This window comes from Microcebus murinus, unplaced genomic scaffold (assembly GCF_040939455.1).
Source record: "Microcebus murinus isolate Inina unplaced genomic scaffold, M.murinus_Inina_mat1.0 scaf024_hap2_Mmur4.0, whole genome shotgun sequence".
NCBI classification, from domain to species: domain Eukaryota; kingdom Metazoa; phylum Chordata; class Mammalia; order Primates; family Cheirogaleidae; genus Microcebus; species Microcebus murinus.
This window is the reverse complement of record NW_027438970.1, coordinates 240,001-246,237: the sequence shown is the minus strand read 5'-3', so window position 1 is coordinate 246,237 and position 6,237 is coordinate 240,001.

The window sequence follows — 6,237 nt, the reverse complement described above, 5'->3', positions numbered from 1 at the left end:
TGCAATTTTAATCTTAGAGCAGAATGCGTGGTACTCCTTGTCGTCTTAGATACTGTCAACAGAAAGCATTCGGTGGATAAACAATCTCTAGCAGCTTTTCTGCAGAGATGAACCAACCTGTGTGTGTGGGGGGGGGGGGAGATGATAAAAAATGAGGATTGAGGACCAGATAATTGACTGAAAAAAAAATACTTCCTGTTTCCTCAATACAAGCATTCATTTCAAGGGTATACCTGTATACCTAGGTGGAAAATGGAAGCAAGCTTTACAAAAAAAAAAAAAAAAAATCGCTGTGAGCCCCGTCAGAGGGTCCCTTCTTGTCTGGCTGACACTGGCAGCGGTAGTTAGGTGTCACCTAGTTGCCACTTTGATCAGACATGGGGATGGGTAAAGTCAGGTGATGTTGGGAGCTTAAGAGTGGACCCCACCCCCACCCCAGGTGTGGAGGTCAGCTTTGGAATCTGCTGCGGTGTAGAACACGGTTCTTCCTGGGCCCGCCAGCCCCGAGGCGGCTCTAGCCTCCAGCGGGTCTCCGTCCACCCCACCCACCCTGTTGTCCGCGGGAGGTGCCCCTCCTCCTGCTCCCTCCCTGCCTCCCCTCCCCCACTGTAGGCCTCTGCCCCGGTTTTTTTTTTTTTTTTTTTTCTTTTCCTTGTTTCTGTTTTATCTTGGTTTTTTTTTTTTTTGGTTTGTTTTTTTTTTAGGTTTATGGAATATCGTTTAAAAATTTAAATCACAGCCGGGTGCGGTGGTTCACGCCTGTAATCCTAGCTCTCTGGGAGGCCGAGGCGGGCGGATTGCTCGAGGTCGGGAGTTCGAAACCAGCCTGAGCAAGAGCGAGACCCCGTCTCTATTATAAATACAAATAAATTAATTGGCCAACTAATATATATAGAAAAAATTAGCCGGGCATGGTGGCGCATGCCTGTAGTCCCAGCTACTTGGGGAGGCTGAGGCAGGAGGATCGCTTGAGCCCAGGAGTTTGAGGTTGCTGTGAGCGAGGCTGACGCCATGGCACTCACTCTAGCCTGGACAACAAAGCGAGACTCTGTCTCAAAAAAAAAAAAAAAATTTAAATCACAGAATGAATTCTAGAACAACTTGTGGCCTTTTATCATAGGCCGAGAACAATGTATTTACTCTTCCTGTGAATTTTCCTGTCCTGGAAGAAATGCAAAGTTGATCGTGACGGTTCCAAACCATCTTCCAGTTTCCCTGAGTCAGAAACACGGTGAACGCGGTGTATTCGACCGTGTCTCTGTGTGCGTGCACGTGGGTGTCTGTACTTATTCCTTTTCGGCAAAGAGCTCTTTGGTCTTATAGAGTCGGCCTTCCTTGGTCATGGACTGAGGCTGAACGGACTTAGCGATCGGATTTAAGGGACTTGACTACAGTAACCCGGGTCGGGGAAATTTTATTGATTCGAAAGTATACATTTCTAAATGAATAGAGTGAGTGACACATTCCCGCGGGGCCTCTGTCAGTGGATAGGTGTCCGGGACGGTCCTCCTGCAGCTTGTTGTGGTAGCTCAACATTGACTAGAGGAAAATCATTCATTTCCCTAATGATCGTAGATGAGTCTGCTGAATTTTTTATGATGTCGTGGAAACATATAAAACACCCTTCGTACTTAACATAGCCGACCGCAAAGTTTCTCCCAGGCACACACTATTTAACATCATGAGTTTCCCAGTGTAATAGAGGGAATGTTCTAGGGAGAGGAAAAAAATAAAATAAAGGACAGAAAGATTTTGTGTCCTTTTAAAACTTCCCCCCCACCCCCTGATTTTGGAAACTTGTAGTCTGGCCTCTATCCCCAAGAGGAGTTAAATCTTTTCTTAAAACTCCTGAGCGGTCCCCAGCCCCACAGGCCTTGTTTTTGGCCGAGCTGAGACCAGTGAAATGATTAACCACAATAATGGCTAAAGCGGACTGGATTTTATGATTCTTGGGTTTTCTGATTCTAAGATAGGAAGGCTTTCTCATCTATCATCTCTGCCCCCCTTCTTTGTCTCTCTTCTTCCTGCTGCCCTTTCTTTATTCTTCCTACCCTCCTTCTTTCTTTCTCATTCTCTCCTTTCTCTCTCTTTTCTGCTTTCCTTCCTTCCTTCCTTCCTTCCTTCCTTCCTTCCTTCCTTCCTTCCTTCCTTCTTCTCTCTCTGTGTCATTCTCTGCTTTCTCTCTCTGTCTCTCCTTTCTTCTTTCCATCTCTCCTTAGTTTTCCTTCTTTCTCTCTTTTCACTTCCTTCCTTTTCCTTTTTTTCTTTCTCTCCTTCCTTCTCCTCATTCTGTTTCTCTCTTCCTGTCTTCTCTTTCCTCCTGTCTTTCTTATCTCTTTTCTGTGTCTCTTTTTTCTGTCTTTTCTTTTTTTTTTTTTTTTTTGAGACAGAGTCTCACTTTGTTGCCCAGGCTAGAGTGAGTGCCGTGGCGTCAGCCTAGCTCACAGCAACCTCAAACTCCTGGGCTCGAGTGATCCTTCTGCCTCAGCCTCCCGGGTAGCTGGGACTACAGGCATGCGCCACCATGCCCGGCTAATTTTTTTATATATATATCAGTTGGCCAATTAATTTCTTTCTATTTATAGTAGAGACGGGGTCTCGCTCTTGCTCAGGCTGGTTTTGAACTCCTGACCTTGAGCAATCCGCCCGCCTCGGCCTCCCAAGAGCTAGGATTACAGGCGTGAGCCACAGCGCCCGGCCTTGTCTTTTCTTATTTACTGTTATCTTCTTTCTGACTTTCCCTCTCTATCTCTTTTCTCTCTCTCTCTCTCTCTCTCTCTCTCTCTCTCTCTCTCTCTCTCTCTCTGCTGTGTTGTGGCCAATGCAGAGATGGGTTTGGTGGACGATTTCTGTGCTTGGGTCGACCCATCCTTTCTTTGACCCGAGTACTACCCAGGCAGGAGCCTGCTTAGCTTCCCAGATCAGATGACATTGGGCGCGTTTGGGGTGGTGTGGCCGTAGAGTGACCCGTCGTTTCTCGATACCTTTTATTATTATTTTTTGCTTTTTTTTTAATTTTAATTTTAATTTTTATTTTTCTGGGGGCCCCCTCTCTGGGGCCCCAAGAGAGGGGGGCCCCAGAAGTCGCCCCTATTATTATTTTTTGTACTTCACTGCTCTGGCTAGAACTTCCAGAAGAATAATGTGGACTAGAAGTGGATAGAGCGGCCCTGACATCCGATCTTTCAAAATCGAGTGTGATGTTAGCGGTGGGCTTTCGACGTATGGCCTTTATCGTGTTGAGGAAGTTTCCTCGTGTTCCTAGTTAACTGAGTGTTTATATCACGAAGGGATGCTGAATTGTGCTCGATGTTTTTTCTGCCTGTATTGATATGATCGTGCTGTTTTCTTCCTTTATGTTATCATCCCGGTGTATTATTTTGACTGATTTTCTTTCTTTTTTTTTTTTTGTGAGACAGAGTCTCGCTTTGTTGCCCAGGCTAGAGTGAGTGCCGTGGCGTCAGCCTAGCTCACAGCAACCTCAAACTCCTGGGCTCAAGCGATCCTCCTGCCTCAGCCTCCCAAGTAGCTGGGACTACAGGCATTCGCCACCATGCCCGGCTAATTTTTTGTATATATATTAGTTGGCCAATTAATTTCTTTCTATTTATAGTAGAGACGGGGTCTCGCTCTTGCTCAGGCTGGTTTTGAACTCCTGACCTCGAGCAATCCGCCCGCCTCGGCCTCCCAGAGAGCTAGGATTACAGGCGTGAGCCACCGCGCCCGGCTTTGACTGATTTTCTTATGTCGAGCCGAGTTTCCCTTGTGGGATATCGCGTCCGTGGGGAGTAGGGGGACCGCGTGTGATGCCTTCCGGGGCCCTTCCGGACTCTGAAACGATGGTCTCCCGAGGGGTTGCCCCGTGGTTTTCGAGGACACGTCTGGTGGCCGGCGCCGGTCGTGTTCGGGCTCCCTCTGGCGGCCGCTTTTATACGAGGCTCCCGTCCTCCGAAGCTCCGGCGCGGCGGGCAAAGGAGGAGAAGGTCGGCGACGTGGCCGGGGCTGAGTTCCGGGAGGCGGGCAGCCTTCCCGGGTCCTTGCGGTTCGCGCCTGTGCGCCGGCCGGGAGGTCTGTGAGCCGGAGCTTGGGCCGGCAGGTCTATGAGGGGAGGTGGCTGGTGTTGCGTTTCCCGGCTCGGCCGCCCGGGCGGGTCGTGGGGCTGCCCGGGCGGGTCGACCAGCACGCCGCCGCGTCTTTGTCGACCCGACCCACCCCGAGGGGACCGTGGGGGCGGACGGGAGAGGGGTTTGTCCGGCGACCGGCCGGCCGCCGTCCCGTGCGCGTCCCTCTGCCTCGGCCTCGCTCTCCCTACCCGCTTTCCCGGGGCCGGCACGGGAGACGGGGACGGCCCCGTGAGGGGCACGCGTGGCTGGGGTCCTTGCCGTTGAGCCCCGGTACGTGGTTTCCTCCGATCGTGCTGTTTTCTTCCTTTATGTTATCGCCCCGGTGTATTATTTTGACTGATTTTATGTCGAGCCGCGTTTCCCTTGTGGGGACCGGCCGCCGGGTGGTGTGGGTGGCCGGCGAGGGCGACCCCGGCCGGGCCGCGGCCGCTCGTGGGCCCCGGTCGCCCGGTCCGGATGTCTCCTTCCCGGGTCCCCCTGCCGGGGGTGGCCGGCGAGGGCGACCCCGGCCGGGCCTCGGCCGCTCGTGAGGCCCGGCCGTCCCGTCCCGATGTCTTCTCGAGTCCCCCGCGTTGGGGCCGGAGATCGGCCCCCGGGCGGCCGGCGAGGGCGTCCCCGGACGGCGCCCGACCCTCTGCGCCACGGGGGCCCTCGGGGTCGACCAGATGTCCGTAAGTGCCCCGTGTCTGTCGGCACTGGGGACGTGTTGGGGACGGGTGGCCGCGTCTGGGTTCGTGGGGTCGGGCGTGGTCGAGCGGCTCTTCCCCGGCCCCCGCGCGGTGTTTTCCATCGCCTCGGATCGTCATCTTCGGCCTGCAGGTTAGTGCTGACACGCTGTCCTTTGGCGACTAGCGTCGAGGGAGTCGGGCCTCCAACGCGGCGAAAGGGCTCTGGGTTGCCGGGGATTTGGCGGCACCGCCCGGCCCTGTTCCCCTCGAGCCGGGACCCGCCTGGGCCCGCGCGCCGGCTCTGGGGCGTTGGAGTGTCCCGACGGCGGTGTGCCGCCTCCGGTCCGTCTCCGGACTCTCGAGGGGCACCCGCCCGGGGGCGTTTGCGGCAACCCTCCGCGGAACCGCTGGCTCCGCGCCGCGCGTGTCAGGCGTCCTCGTCCTCGGGTTGTCTGCCGCCCTCCTGGGAGGCGGGGCCGGTGAGGCTGAAGCGGGCCCCTCTGATCGCTGTCCTTGCCGGCCCGGCCGTCCTCCCTGCTGCTCTTTCCCCCCCTCCGTGGGGGGGACCTGATCGATGTGGTGACGTCGCGCTCTCCCGGGCCTTGGACCGCGTGCCAGGCGAGGGACGGACCGCTCTGGTGAGCGGGGACCGCTCTTCTCGTTCTGCTCGCGCGGCGGCTCGCCTCTCCTCCCCCGCCCGCGGGCGTCGGGTGGGAGGGCGGGACCGCAACGGTCGCTCGGCCCGACCTCGCTACCCCGCCCTGTGCCCCCGTGGCCTTGGCGGGGATCGTTGGCTCTGTTGACGCGGCGGGCAGCCCTCGCTCTCTGCCCCTCGTGGCTGTGGCTTTGCGGGCGTCCCTCCCCGTGGCGGGGGGGGTCTGTCCCGCTCGCCCGGTCGCGCGCCTTTTCGGCGCGTGGTTCCCGGGTCTGTGGCCCTCTGTGGTGCTCCTGGAGCGTACCGGGTCGGTCCCCAAAGGTGCCCGAGACCGAGCGGCGGCTGTCGTCCTCGTTCCCGGCGTCCCTCTCTGGTCGCTGCCGCAGTGTGCCGCGTCGTGTCCCCGAGCAGTCCTGAATCGGGGGGTCGAGGCGGTCGAGCCGACGGGCGTCACCCCGTGCCGCGCGGGCGGGCGGGGTGCCGCTCTGTCAGTCCCCACGGCGTGCGTGGTGGACCCGGAAAGGCGAGAGCGGCGCGGTCCGTGCTCTTCTCTCCCCGCTTTTTTTGGGGGAGGGTCGTCGCACCGGGCCGCGTGGGCGAATCGTGGTCGGGGGGACTGTCCCGGCGCCTCGGTGCCGGCCGGTCCCCCCGGTGGTGGCCCCTGCCGTGGCCTCCCTCGGCGAGCCCCCTCTTCCGTTACTGCGGGGGAGGGATTTTTCGCTCGGAGACGAGGCGGCTGGATGAGGGGGGGCCCCGACCGCGAACGCTCAGAGATTGCCGCGGGTGCTTG